This window comes from Capra hircus, chromosome 27 (assembly GCF_001704415.2).
Source record: "Capra hircus breed San Clemente chromosome 27, ASM170441v1, whole genome shotgun sequence".
NCBI lineage: Eukaryota > Metazoa > Chordata > Mammalia > Artiodactyla > Bovidae > Capra > Capra hircus.
Window position 1 is genome coordinate 16722799 of NC_030834.1, and position 15938 is coordinate 16738736.

At 45.1% G+C, this 15938-nt stretch overlaps 1 pseudogene; it reads right to left on the reverse strand.

Moving 5' to 3' along the window:
- LOC108634069 lies at positions 1717–15584 on the reverse strand (annotated as a pseudogene).

Sequence of the window (15938 nt, forward strand, 5' to 3'; positions counted from 1 at the left end):
TGATACTGCCCAAGATTCTTAAAGTGCTCTGTACTCTGGTTTCAACCTCCCATCACTTTGATCAGGCGGAGCAGGCCAACGTGCGTGTTTTAGTGTGGGGAATATTTAACTAGCCTCAAGACCTGCAAAAGGGGTTTGGCCCTGATTTTTCACACAGTGTTATACACTTTTGTTCACCATGTAAATGGGGTGTGTAACTGGGGTAAATTCTTTCACAGTTCTCCTAAAGCACACATATTAAAGAGTATTTTCCCAAAGCTTACATAAAATTCCAAGTGGTATACACAGTAAGTTTTAAATGCTACATATGGAGAAAAGAGAAGAAAGAAAACTGGTATTTAATGAATAGCTTTGCTATTCCAGACATGATGCTAAATGTCTGACATGTTTGAATTTATAAAATCTTGCAAACTACTTTTGGGGGTTATTTTACAGGCTATTGATTCATCCAAGGTTATCCAATCTAATGAACATCAGGGACACAATGAGAATGATTGCCAAAGGCTACTCCTGCAAAGGAAGCGATGTGGGTTTCTACAAACATACACTTGATAAGGGAGTTTTTTCTAAGTCTGTATCTTTGCTTGTTTGTTAAAATAGAGTCTCTTTAGGGTGGAATTGCAGAGCAGGCTTTAAATCTAAAACAGCACTCTCCTGATCACAAGCAGGATATTCAAGCAGAGATCATTTCTTCAGAAAGACGTGTACAGTTTCTCCTGCCCACAGGTAAGGGTAGTCAGAGTTTCTGGAATTCCCTGTGTTACACATTCCAAGCACAACAAATCAATCATTAATTCTTTTCAGGAAGAGTGTTCACAGTTCTCTTCCTTCTTTAGGTGATATGACAGAACTGTGAGGAACAAAGCAAAAACCCTGGGTACAATGGTATTGGCTTGGCCAAAAAGTTCATTCTGGTTTCTCCATAGCATCTTACTGAAAAACCCAAATGAACTTTTTGGCCAACCCAATACTTAGGCAGCATCTGATCCAGGGTCTCCTTTGTTTACAGATCCTTTAATTTCAACACAGCTTCATCCTTTCTTGAGGGCAAAGAACGGGGAGATGATAGATTTTTGTAATGAGTGAGTAAATGGCTGTTGAACTTTCTTGGCCTAATTATGTAAATCTGAATCATAGCTCAAAATAACACAGGCTTAGAATCTTGAGCTGTCTGTGAATTCTTCAAAAAAGGCTTGGAGGTATGCATAAGAGTTTATAGTGACTACATGAGAAAAGTTTGCACTTTTTTTTTAGAGACAGCAGCAACTGGGGTGAATATGTTTCTTCCTGGGCCTGGCAGGCTGGGAGCAGAGCACAGACAAAGGTACTGAGGCTTGTGGGCCTGTGATGGCCTGGATTTCGCCTCCCAGGTGGTAATGAAATGGATGTGTAGGGACTGAAGAGATCTTCCCAGAACTGAGAGGAGGCCCTTTGTGGTGTGGAAGCAACACAAGCGTTGAGCATGGCACAGGTGCAGGAGAGGGGGTGCAGTGGGGGTGAGATGGGGTGTGCTGGGGTGGGGTGACCCTGGGGGCACGGCCTGCTGAAGCACATTGAGTCCTGGCTGTTGACTTGAGAAGCTGGGTGCCGGGGGCTAGGAGAATGGAAAGGCTCCTGAAGGTGTGTCTGCGGACAGGATCGGCCCTGCGTGAAACCAGGAGAGTCCAGGGTAACTCCCAAAGGAAGGCGATGAGAGGGCAGGTCCCGGGCTCCCGCTCAGGAATCCACGGACAGCTGCAGCCCCTCCCGCATGTCCACCTGGATCTGGCCAGTGCCACCTCTGTCAAGAGTTCTGAAGGCTTGGAAAACTGACCAGCTGGGCCAGAGAGCTGATGAAGCTGTCAACACCCACGTTTCCCCCCTCATCTGAGTGGCTTCGGACGATACTGTCGTGGAGAGCCTCATTCAAGTGGAGTCCTGATGCCTCAAAGGTCCCTGGGGAGTTCCCCGCTGCCCACGGTCCCTAAACCAGTAACGGTCAAACTGGATATTTCCTGCCACTTCTGAATGTCGTTCCATAAGCGGTAGAATTCCTCAAAGTCCAGCTTGCTGGTCGTGACACCATCGATCACGGCCACCAGGCTGCGACAGGTATCAATGCCCAAACGATCAGCCTTCAGATCAGAATGTTGGGTTATGACTTGGTTGAGAAGGTCTGAGAGTTGTGTGGCAGGGAGTGCCCTGTGTCTCCTGTCAGCTAGGCAGAGAGCCTCGGGAACTGCCGGACTTCCTCACCATCTGGCCTAGAGGATGGAGTGAGGCGTGCAAGGGGCGGGGTCTGGGCAGTGCTGCGCAGGCGCCTCCAGGTCCCTCGCCAAAGACCCCGCCCAGGATGCACGTGGTGGTCCCGCCAGCACCCCTGCCACCGAGGCTGGCGCTCCTGCAGCGTTCCCCCGACCCTCGTCTCCTCTCAGTTCCACCCAGGTTCCACCTTCTCTTCCCTTGCCTCTGCCTCCCCGCCTCCCCGCCCACCTCCGACCCGCTTCTCACCAGCGCGGTGGCTGAGAGTCAAGATTCCCTCACGCTCGCCGTCCGCTTCTCCAGTCACCTCTGCATCAGCCCCAGGTGTTAGACTTTGGAGGAAGGCTGCTTGAGAAACTCTAAAGGAAATTAAGGAACAAACTCCGGTTATCTCCAGCAAAAAGAAGAAAGAATTGAAAGGTAAAAAATATTTGCCGCCTGAAGTTTTTTTTTTTTTTTTAATGAGGCATGTGGGTTTTCATCTTTCTGTTTCCCAGTAACTTAGACATGAAGTGAAGTGAAGTCGCTCAGTCGTGTCCGACTTTTTGCGACCCCATAGGCTGCAGCCTACCAGGCTCCTCCGTCCATCGGATTTTCCAGGCAAGAGTACTGGAGTGGGTTGCCATTTCTTTCTCCAGAGAATCTTCCCGACCCAGGGATCGAACCTGGGTCTCCCGCATTGTAGGTAGACGCTTTACCGTCTGAGCCACCACATAATAAGTGTTTAATTTGCTGCTTTAGGGTGGAAATTTCCTAGATTCAACAGTGATTTGTTCAACAATAACTTCAGCAACTTTGTGGTGAATGCTAGACATGGATATAGGGGACAGACTAGAACTATAAACTTCGATAATAGAAGCTGTCACTGCATAAAAGAACCAGGTACCAAAATTCAAGAAAAAAGATGGGAATAAATTCTAAGGGATTTATTCTTTAGTGTGACAGGAATGTCAGGCCATGCTTATACTGTCCCACCCATGTATTATATAACTGAACAGAGAGGCTCAAGGTCCTTGAAAATTCTCCATTTTTTGCACATTTAACAATGTGCAAAGAACCTGTGAGAAACATGTTTTTGAATAGAGTTAATAATAACAGAATATTACAAAGTGTGATGTTGGTCCTTTAAAATGGTTTGAGTCAAAGATCATCTGCTAGCATATGGATTTCAGTTTTGCTACCCTAAAGAGAAGGCTTCAGATTACAGTATTTAAAATTTTTAGTTTACTCTCTGAACTCTAATTTAATATTAACTTTCACTTAGAGAAATGTCTTTTGAAATCTAACCTGAGCCAAAGGAAAACTTTCGCTGACAATACCTTTTGCCTGGGAGCGATTCTTTGCCACTCCCAGTGGTCCTGTCTTGATCCTTCTGATGTCTATTACTATTTTGTTTTTGAACTCGGTGAGAGGGGGATGTCTCAAAGTGTGATCCATTCTTCCTAGAAAACCTCAGCATCACCTCAAATTGCAGACAAGGCAGGCGTACGGCAGACTTGCCTCAGTGTCAGTCTAACTCAGACCAGAGAGGTCCTTCTCTGATTGGGAACAGAGATCATTAAAAGTGTGTAAAAGCTAGGCTTGCACCCTGATTCGTGAAGGAATCACCTTTGCTTACACACCTGAAAGAAGAGGGTCCCTGATGACTCATGAAACCAGGAAGAAACTTGACCTTGAAAATGCTAACCATGTGGATTACAACTGAACATGATATTGTCCCAATATTCAGGAAACTGATGAAAGATTTTCAGTTTTAATGCTAGTGTCCGTCTCCTGAAGACACATAGAGTCTCAAATAGTACAGGCCACATCCCTGATTTTAAAATGAACTTTTAGCCAAACAGCTGGTAAACAGGTTTCCTTGAATGCATTCAATATCTTACTGTCTTTTCAAAGATTCCCTTTGATCATTCATTTCTCTGCTAGTCTAACTTCTTATCACTGATTTCTTCTACGGGTGTAAGGCTCATACTCCTTGTTCCCACAATATTATGCAAATCTGTAATACTCCTAAAATGAAAACCATAGTGCTCCACATGCTATTACAATAAAGACTTTTGAATTATAGTCATAAAAAGACTAATTTGGTCTCTCTCTAATTTAAAACAAGACCCTAATACATTTAGGAAAAGAGGCATTGCTGTTTGACTCACTCTCCCTGACCAGTCTTTGAGTTGTTAGTCTTGAGTCTGTTTTCTCTGTTTTCTTAACCAAAGTATATCCTACTAAATCTGAGAAGCAACCATCCTAGGTTAAGATTTTGATTCATGTTTCTCTCTTTTCCTTTCCAGTGTTTCTCTCTGATCGTCCCTGATTTCCCATAGCATTTAATACTCATATAATGCAAAGAGCTAACCGTGTTCCCTAATGGATTTGTACGTGTACATATGGTCCATATCTTGAAACAGTTTTTAATTTCATATAGCTGTGCACTCAGCTGCTGGTTTCTACTGCTTCCAGAAACCTTGCCAGACCATCTGCAGACCTCTAATTATACTTCTGACCAGAGGGCAACTGGCAGGAATTAAGTGTTATCATCGTATTCAACAAAGTTTCATGATTCCAAAGCCCTCACTCAGAAGCAGTACCAACCGGCCTTCAGAAAGAGACAGAGGTTAGCAAGGCCCCTACTTCAGCTGCTGTCTGAGTCAGCAAGTATTGTTGATGCTTAAGAGGAGCCAAACTCATTTGAAGAGCGATTTCAGCAGCTAGGGAGACAGCTTCAAGTTCAAGTCCTGATGATCATGGCAACCATTTCCAGCTTTTTTTTTTTTTTTTTTACTGGGTTTCCAAAGGACCATGCAGTAGAAATAAGGGCAAAATTAGAATACATTTTAGCTATTGTAAATTCTGTATAGCAAAATGTGCAAACTATGCCTATTCTTGTAAATAAAGTTTTATTGGACCACAGCACCCCCCCCCCCAAAAAAAGAGTAGCAGACCCTGCACAAATATCAATCATCAGATGGTCAGAACAATAGGGCTGGATATGAACAATAACAAAGATTTTTGAGATGCTGGCATACCTTCTTGGAATCAGGAGGAATAATTGTGACTGTCTTTGAGATCACAGCAAATCATAGGATGAGGCTAACTAAATGCAGCTTTAAGGAATCCCCACCAGAAGAAAAGACCCGCTAGACTGAAGGAAGCAAACTAGTTCAGTAGACCCTCTGTTTAGGAGGTGACCTGAAGGGAGGGAGTGCAGGATCCCTGTGAAAGCCTTGCAGATCAGGGTTGATTCCGCTGATCTGAAAATGGTTGTCCCCTTTCTCAGTAAATCACCCCAAAGTGGTATGATTTATGTATAATCAATTAACTCCTACAATTTTTCTTTTTGGTTGCATGGTATGTGGGATCTTAGATCTCCAACCAGGAATTGAACTCATTCCCCTTGTATTGGAAGCAGGAAAATTTAACCACTGGACCGCCAGAGAAGTCCCAACTCCTACAGTTCTTTATTCGTGCCCTTCTAGCCATGTAGTTATCACATCCAGTTCCGTCTCTTGCTTCCTTGTCTAACTCCCTGCATAAAGGGATGTTTTTGGGGAAAGGACACACATACACACATGCTGTTGTGTTTGTTGTTTCAGGGAAGCCTAAAGCTGTTGTATTAGTCAGAAGGGAACTTCCTGCTTTTATTTTGTGAGTGGACTGGTAGATAAGAGTGAGATGTAGGGTATGCATGACAAGAAGAAAAGGAAAATTGACAACCAGTGGATCCTCGTTATATTACGCTGGTAAGTGATCTGATGCTATTTGGCAAGTTCAAGTTCAAATTCCAGAGACAGGTGGTTTTTTGTAGAGATACAGGTGTATGAGCCCCATCACTCCATCTCTGTACTATTTCTTAGCTTGAATAGCTCCCTAACTTGTCTTCATACCTCCTGCTGCTGCTACTGCTGCTAAGTCGCTTCAATCGTGTCCGACTCTGTGCAACCCCATGGACGGCAGCCCACCAGGCTCCCCCGTCCCTGGGATTCTCCAGGAAAGAATACTGGAGTGGGTTGCCATTTCCTTCTTCATTGCGTGGAAGTGAAAAGTGAAAGGGAAGTCGCTCAGTCGTGTCCGACTCTTAGCGACCCCATGGACTGCAGCCTACCAGGCTCCACCATCCATGGGATTTTCCAGGCAAGAGTACTGGAGTGGGGTGCCATTGCCTTCTCCGCTTCATACCTCCAGTTGCTCCCAAATGCAGTCCATCTGGGACCCCATGGCCAGACTGACTTTCTGTAAACACTGCTTTCATCAGCTCTCCCAGCTCAGGCATGTTCAGTGTACTCTTTTCTGGACCGATGAGTCACGCAGCATCTCCCCAGTGTGTCTTCGGCATTTCCACCTAGGGAAGCTTTGCTGGGATGAGACTTTCTCCTAACATCTTCCTCTACCTCCCTAAACAGTCTTCATCCTGTTGGGCTCGGCTCTGCTCCCAGCCTCTGTGAGTCTTCCGGGACCACCTGCAGCCATCTCTCTGAGCTCTGAAAGCCTCTGGCACATTATACCAGCTTTGTTCACTTTCTTGTGTTCTTCTCCATGTGAATCTTACCTGCCTATCTGAGTAGTCAGCTTCCAGATGCTGAGTCAGTGGGCCTCTTCTCCAGCCTGTGATACACAGGCAGTGGAGAGAGCATCGGGTTCTGATCAGGTCACTATCACAGTTACTATTATTTTTTAATGTTTATTTATTTATTTGACTCTGCCAGGTTGCGGTTATGGCATGTGGAATCTAGTTCCCTGACCAGGGATCGAACCTAGGTGGCTTGCAGTGGGAGAGTGGAGTCTTGGGCACTGGACCACCAGGAAAGTACCTGCTTTTATTTCTTGCTGCCTCTTGAGTTTGTGGTTGAAGATGGATTATGCCAGTTTGGTGAAGATTTGTCTGCGGTTGCTGGTAATATCTCTGCTGTGGTAGGTCCCAGTAGTGACTTGTGTTGGGTGCAGAGATCACACTCTTTCTGATTCATGTTCCCAAACCCAGACATTTTTCCTCAAGCACGTTGCTGGCTCAGAGTGACAGGATCTGGAATATCCTTGACATTAGCCGTGGATGGTGCAGAAATCAGCTCTCCTATCAGAACCTCCAAGAAGCCCTTGTTTTTAGTCTTTGTCACCAGCCCAGGTACCTCCTATGCTCTTGGTCAGCCCAGCTTTGGGAGGCTTTCAGTGCTTTTTAGAATTAGTATGTTTCCTCTCTGAAAACTACATTTCTGGGACTTCCCTGGTGGTCCAGTGGTTAAGACTCCATGCTCCCATTGCAGAGGGCATGGGTTTGATATCAGGTTGGGCAATTAAGATCCCTCATGCCACATGGTGAAGCCAAGAAACCACATTTCCATACCGCAAATCAGCTTCTATATATACTGCAATAGGGAGCTTCCATGTTGTCCTCCCCTCTTCCCAGCAGGGAACACCCATTCACCCTGTATTTACGTTACCTAAATGCATTACAGCTCATAGAATGAGCATGTGTGGGGGGACAATGAACCCCACAAGTGACCCTATGCAGAGCGAAAGTGCTTCAGTCCAAGATGACCTGTGGTTGCAGCCTTATACAAAGGCGAGGCCTGGTCCATTTTTTGGTGCCTGTGCCAAAAATTACTTCTGTTTGCCTCTCCTTCATCCACCAATTCATTCTCCAGTCTTCTGTCCCGAGGCTAAGGAGGGCTGCCTGGAGTTTGGACTAAAGGAAAGTACCTCCAGAGACTGCAGCTGGGAAGAGAAAGGAGCCACCTGTTCATTTCCTAGTTCTTCCTGCTTCATCGCAGTTGTAGCAGCGGCTCCATCATTTACGGCAAAAGGATTCGCGAAGCCTTCCACGGCTCTAATGCTCTGGGCTTCGAGATCGCCACCCGCTCTGTGTGTCCTTTCAGACTCCAGGTGGTGACAGATTTCTGGTGTGGCTCCTCCTGGCGTGTCAACAAGGCTTGATGGCTCCCTTCACCCCGTTTCTTCACTCAACTTCCTTAAACTCTTAATGCACCATCTGTCTGCCTCATGGCCCCTAATTGATACAATGCCCTCTCCAAGAGCACCAAGGTTCATCTTTCTTTGCCTTTATCCAGATGCGTCTGGGTATATTGATCTCTCCTAGGGTGCTAATCATGGTGACTGACGCTAGAAAAATCACTTGTTATCTCAGATGAAGAAAGATTATTCATAAGCCAGACCTTAGTTCTTGATGTGAATCCAGGGTTCCTGTTGACAAACCAAGCTGCTGGATGTGACCCCTGTTAGCACCGGCCCCGTGAGCTTGACCCTACACCCTATGGGGTTCCCAACTAATATAAACGATCAGGACCACATATCTTATTTATTGACAGGGGTACCCATTGAATAGACTCAACGGCCCGTCAAAAGCCCAGTGGAATATGTCTGCCATCTTCCAGCTCTGAGTTTCAGGACGTTGTGACGATACCATTCTTATGATGCTAGCTAGCTTGCCACTGTCCTAGAGGGTGGCTCTGGCCGGAGTTATTCCAAGGAGGCTGATGCTTTCACACCACCACCTTCAGTGTCTTTCGGATATGATTTGTTCACAGTCCTCTTTCTGCTCAACCAGGGTGACATTCATGCTCAGATGTGTAAGAGCCACTAATGGCCTGTTTCATCAAAGAGAAGCCCTCACCCGCAAACCCTTAGCGGAGTTTGCTTGCTTTGACACTTCCTAGCGGCCTCAGCGATTCTTGTTTTGATTATCCTTTCTGCACACATCATGCTTTTGAAATTCCCAACATATTTCCAAGTTATTTTAGCTGGGTATTTTCCTGCCAATCTAAAAATCGGCATTCCTACTCTTGGCTTCTTAATGACTCTTGCTGGTGGGAGAAAAAATAAAAAAAGGAGAGAAAGGATCTATCTCAAGAGGAGGAGGTAGTATAACCATCTCTTGCAGAGGGTTTTTTTTTTTTTTTCCATTCAAGTGCAGGATGCGGAAGGGCCAACACATGCAAATTTGAAACAAGCGTTTCCAGAGCATCAGTCTTGTCACGCATGCGTAAAACAAATTATCCAATGGGAGCAGTGCGTAAATCACTCAACAGAGCTTGCCAAAAAATTCCATTGCACTCTTTCCAGGATCTAAAACCCAAACATGTTAGCGTTCCAAGCCCTTACCTAAAATATTCTGAAGGGAAAATGAACTGTGAATAACTGGAGAAAGGAGAAGCAATTCATCCACCTGATGTGACCACCTGCTAATCAACGTTCCCACAGTGTTTCGTATCCAGCTATGAATCAGAACTCTTGAGCTAAGTTTATGGCTTAAAAAGCCAAAGATTCCTGTCATCATCATCACTGTTCTTTACCAGTGACTGGAGCCAGAATCTGCGTGAGTCTTGATGTGTCTTAAAGGATATTTGTCTACGTGGGTTTTGTCTGATTGGGGGAGGAGCGTGGCTTGGTTTCAGAAGCTGGGGCTAATGGGAAGTGCGGGAATTCACAGTTAAAGAAAGGAAAGGCCTTAGAGAGTATGGACGCGAGTTTTAGTGTCTTAACCCACTGCGCATCCATGGAAGAAAGAACTCTTACCAGACATACTACTTGCTCTTGGGGCGGAGAATTGGAGGGAGGGGGAAGATGAATAATTTTCACTCTATATCTTTTGATATTTTTAGAATTTTGAAACATGTAAAAGTATTACCAGTTAAAAAAATAAATTTAAACAAAACCTAATTCTTTCAAATTAAAAAAAAAAAAGAAAGAACTCGACATGTGTTAGGAATGTATAAGAAAAGGTACTTCCACGCACTTTTTTAGTAAAATGCTCTTGTACAAGACACAGCACTTTGTGCAACACAGTTCAAAAAGCATTTATTGAGGTAGACAGGAAACAATTCTTCAGCAAAATGACTGCCCTCCACATGCAGAAAGTAAGTAAGGTCAAACAAGAGGAGCCCCTAAAAACTGGAAAAAGGGAAATGGGTTCAGTTATAAAACCAATGCCCTGAAATAGATTAGGGGGCACACAGTCTGGCACTGAGCTACAAGATTCAACATAGTTCTTTATCAGTTTGCTAAGGCCGCTGTAACAAAGCACCTGGACTGAGTGACTTAAAACAACAAACATGTATAGTCTCAGAGTATTGGAAGCCAGAAGTCTGAAATCAAGATGACAGTAGGGCCACGCTGCCTTTGAAATGTGTAGGGATATCCTTCCTTGACTCTTCCTAACTCCTGGTGATTGCCCACCGTCGCTGGCATGCCCCAGTCTGCATCACCCCAATTCTTCCTCTGTGATTGGATGGTGTTCTCTGAGGGTCTTTCCTCTTATAAGGACGCCAATCATACTGGGTGAGGGGCCCACCATACTTCAGTATGACTTGATCTTAAATCTGCAACAACACTGAAAGTGAGGTCATGTTCTGAGATACTGGCACTTAGGATGTCAACATCTTTTTTTTTTTTTGTGGCGGGGGGACGCAATTCAGCACACAACAATTTATATATGGAAATACGGCAGGAATAAAATTTCCAAATTAGGAATTTTCATCTTTGTTTCTTTTCTCCTTTTTTTCTTCCCTTCCTCCCTTTCATTGTCTTTTGTCTTCCTCCTGTTTCCTTTCTCCCTCCTTCCTTCCCTCCCTCTTTCCTTTCTCTCTCATCTTCTCCTCATTGCTCCCTTTTTTTCTTTTCTTATTTCCTTAGCCATAGTATCTTGATGAGGAGGGACGAACAGAACTAGAAGACACTGAGTTGATGTATGTAAGAAAAGGCTTGTCCATAGCCAGAGAAATATGACTCACAATGAGAAGGACAGTCTGCCCGTGTTATTGGGAAATCTCACACACAGCATAATGGAATTTTGAAGATGGAGAAAGATTTAGAAGTGTAACGTGGGTGATAGAGCTAAAGATGATTTTCAGAAATTAGCTGTGCTTCTAGGAACAGCCATCCTTTACCACCAGTGAGACCATCCTGAGTGCATAGCTGTGTTACACTTCATGACTTCGGAGTCCCATCTGTATTCCATCCAGATGTGTCAGTGATGAGGCAGGTTCTGTGCAGGGAGGAAACAGGACTGATTTAGCTCACGCTACGTGAAGCCTGGGGATTAGCATGCTACATAAATCTGATGGGGGTTCTCCAGCAATGGAGGCATGATAACAAAAGTCAGGAAAAACTAAATAGTGGTCAGGTTTGTTCAAGCACAGCCCAGAGGACAGAGAAGCTTTTCTGGTGGATTTTAGTATCATGGCTCCCTGAGACTTCGCTGCTGGTCCAATGGTTGAGAGTTTGCCTTCTAATGCAGGGCCTGCAGGTTTGATCTGTGGTCAGGGAGCTGAGACGTCTTGGCCGAAAAAAACAAAACTTAACACAGTAGCAGTATTATCAGTTCAGTTCAGTTGCTCAGTTGTGTCCGAGTCTTTGCCACCCCATGGACCGCAGCACGCCAGGCCTCCCTGTCCATGACCAACTCCTGGAGTTTACTAACTCATGTCCATTGAGTCGGTGATGCCATCCAACCATCTCATCCTCTGTCATCCCCTCTCCTCCTGCCTTCAATCTTTCCCAGCATCAGGGTCTTTTCAAATGAGTCAGCTCTCATCAGGTGGCCAAAGTATTAAAGTTTCAGCTTCAACATCAGTCCTTCCAATGAACATTATATTATATTCCAATGAACATTATATTATAACAAATTCAATAAAGACTTTAAAAATGATTCACATAAAAACATCTAAAGGAAACCATCCTAACATGGCTCCTCTGTAACAGACAACCACATCTTATGCTTCCTCGGCTGAGAATGAGTCCTTCACATTACCCAAGCGAGCCCACCTTCACATTACTCAAGCGAGCCCACCTTCACATTACTCAAGCGAGCCCACCTTTTCTGCTCCTATGCTCATGAAGCAAACTTCTCACTTTCAATTTTCTCCTCCAAGCAGATAATCTATTAGTTTCATTGACAAAAATATTCTCTTCCCTTCAGAGTTTAGCACACTTTAAGGGCAAGATTGCAGGTATTTTAGGCTTTGTAGGCCGTAGCAGCTCTGTGACTGCAATGCAGTTCTGCTGCTCTGAGGGGAAGGAAGCCCTAGACACGTGTAAACCTTGGGCCTGGGCGAGCTCCAGTGTGACATGATTTACACAAACAGATGTCAGGCAGAACTAACAAGCCTTAGTTCACTGACTCTATACTAGACCATAGGACGATAATTTTTTTTTTTAATTTTTAGTGAAAATTTGAATTTCTGTTTTATATGTAAATGTCACTTAGTTTGGTTAATGCACATTGCCTTTTTGTCCCCCCAGGAAATTCCAAGGGTTTAATTTTCTAATTTTATTTTTTAAATTTGAAATCTTTTTTTTTTTTTTTTTACTTTTTTTTTGTGTTGGAGTATAGCGGATGAACAATGTTGTGACAGTTTCAGATGGACAGCAAAGGGACTCAGCCACACATGTACGTGTATCTATTTGAATCTCTCTTGTATATGTAAATCTCACCTAGTTTGGTTAATGCATACCACCTTTGAGGAACAGTTCTACCTTCAGTGGGCTTCCGTGGTGGTTCAGTGGTTAACAATCCATTCTCTCAGTGCAGGTCTGGGTTTGATCCCTGGTCAAGGAACTGATCCTACATGCCACAACTGAAAGGTCCTGCATGTACAGCTTAAGACCTGGCACAGCTATATAAATAAATAAACTATTTTAAAAAATTAAATGTTGTTAAACATTATTATCCAGGTATTTATCTAAGCCTGCTGCAAACCTATGTTTTGGCTTTACCACTAGTTCAGGTAACAAATTCCATGTATTTATCTCCTAGAAATCAAGAGCATTCCAAGGGTGTCCTTTGCAAAAAGGTTATTGGGTTACTTCACATACCCCAACACTTCTAAGTAATATAGACATACAGTGGTTTTCCACCATTTTAGCTACCCAAACTTGCTAAAACATTGCATGGGATCTTAGATAAAATTGGTAACAAATGCACTGGTCTACTTGTAGACCATTTAATTTTCCCCCATATAATTCAGCCTTGTATCACACACAGTCATTTTTTTCTTTTAATTTGGCTTCCTGCCACTAGTCTGATGGCTCCACGAAGGCAAAGCCTGTCTATTTATCGCTATGGTCAAATGCATAGAAGGCCTCCAATGAATATTGTTAAATGAATGAGGCAACGTGTGAGGTGAGGTCCTGATGTTCACCTGAGTCTGAGGCTTCCTCTGTGATTCCCTTTCTCTCATCTGGTACCCAACTTGGGCATGCTCCGTGAAGCCCTTCCTGGGATGTAAGGTGGAGTTTGATTGGCATAGAGCCTTGAAGTAAAGCTCCCATGCATTTTGTCTTATTGGGGCCTCTTGACCACTCTAATATGGTGTATATTATTACCACTTTCAATTTGCAGATGAGAAAACAGACTTGGTCACAATCACATTGAGGAGAAATGTTAAAAGCTGTAGCACCGAGACAGCTCCAAATATACTCCACCAGAATTGCAAGCGCCTTTGGCTGCAACTTATGGGAAGGGATCTTAAATTATACCCCAGAAAATATGCACTCACACGCTTATACAGTTAAAGCAAAATTTCTACAAAAGAATGCCCTTACTAATGTAATACACTCTGATATTTTTCTTCTGTTTAATTTCAAAAAAATTCTAATTGCAACCACAGACTGAAAAACAGCGTTGTCTGACATCCAGATTTTCTTGCATAATTTCCCCGCTCGTATCGTCTTTGCTCTTCGATTTGAAAATGAAAGGGTAGTTGCTTTCTTCTGCCAGTCTTCCCAGTGTCTCTCTCCGTGTGAAGTCAGCCAGTCCGGGGAGCAGGGCAGTTTCCTTGAGTTGAGGTCAGGGAGCACAGAATGGTCAGGACATTCATCGTCTGAAAGGGAATGGACAGCTTTCACAGGGGCAAAAGCAATTCCGACCTGAAAGCCTGGACGTGTCAGGCAGGAAACAGTTAAGAGACCAGTCAATGCCTTGAGCTGCCAAGACCACCACACTGTTCCTCCAAAGATTAGACAGAGAACAGATGTGGGGTAACTCGAGTCCTTCAGAGGAAGATAGCAACGACGTAAATTAACCTTGTCTCGGGCCTGACAGAGGGACCTCGCGCTTTTTGAAGTCTTCAGAGTGAAGCTGTGTTTTATGGGCCCTTCAAGGTTGTATACCTTTATCCAACAGACCGAGCTTAATTAGAGCCGCTTGTTTACTGGTGGGAGGGAAGCGAGGCCAGTGGGGGCTATCAGGGTGAATGCTCGGAAAACAGTCGAAGGAGCCTGCAAGATGGCTGAGGTTTCCTTGAGTTCTCTTCAGCTTGATAAGACTCCCTTCACCCCTGGAGATGACTTTGGTCTATTTTTTCCAAAACTGGAGAAGCAAAGAGGTGAAAACGTTCCATACGCCCGATCCTCTGGTTTGGAAGGATTGTGGTCACCATCTCCCGTGAGGCTGGCTTTTCTGGCGGATGGAGAGGTGCACCCATAGCCCACTGCTGGGGGACGGACCTCCGGGACCCTCACCCCACTATTGACACGAGCCACCACCTGGGATGCGGCTGAGTTTTATCAGTGGGTGTTTACCCGGAGGCTTTGAGGAGGGCCTGGCGCTTCAGCTCCCTGAAGATAAATCCAGCTGGGGTGGGATTTGAGCCAGGGATGGCTGTGCTGAGGGCTGGGTCCCAGAAGAAGATATGGGGTTTGGCACAGCACTGATAAAGGCCTGGGGATCGGAGGCCTGCTAGGAAGTCCTGGTTGGATTCCTGGAAAATTCTGCGAAAGGGCAGGAGCTGGGCCTGGTGGGCGGCAGATGGGGGTGCTGGAGTCTGCACCAGGGTTCCCTGAACATCCACGGGAGTGCCTTGGCTCCTGGGCAAGGAACAAGAGGATTGAGCAAGCCTGGGGGTGGAGGGCAAAGGGGGGACAGGAAGCTGCTGTGTCTGGGTCCCCGGGGTTCTCTGAGTCCCTGGTTGATATGCTGGGTTCCAGTGGTCAGGAACTGATCAGGGAGGACAGACCTGGGTCCCAGAGCCATGCTTACCTTGTCGTGGGCAGCTCTCTCCCACCATCACCTTCAAACCAGCTCTTTGGTCCTAGGAGGAGAGGCTACAGATTCACCCAGGCCAGCCAGGACCCGCCATGAACTGGTGGATCCCAAACACAAAACAGCAGAGGCTGAACATCCCTTCCAGACTACCTGAAATGACACCTACAATTTGAAAATTCAAGTATTATTTTAAAAAAATAATTGGTTCACAGGGAGATGCAAGAGCATTGTTATCTGTTCACATTCTACTACTCTCTTTGCTCATCTTCTTACCATCGAGCTGAGGTCTGCACAGTTGAAGGTTTGGAGGACTTTCCGCGGAAGGGAAGCAATTTGGAGTAAGAGGCATTGCTGGGAAAGGCAGTCCAGGGGGATGTCAGCTTGAGGTCTTTGGTGAATCTGGGTGTTTATGGCAGGGAGGGTGGTCAAGGAACAGATTTTAGAAGGGAAAGTGTCTAGGAGAAGCCAGCGGAACAGATGAGGAAGGACCAACAGAACTGTATTGTGATAACTCGGAAACTGTCCCTAAGGTTTAGCTGGCCTTCTGTTCCGCTAGCTCTTAAATCCTGGCAGGGCTCTAGTGTCCTGTGAGAGATGCTCTTGCCCAGGGAAACCTTTCTGCTTCCTCACTTTCAACCTGGAGTCTAGCTGACACCCTTGGGAGCAGTTCTGAGCAGACTTTGCAGTGAACTCTTCCGAGCAG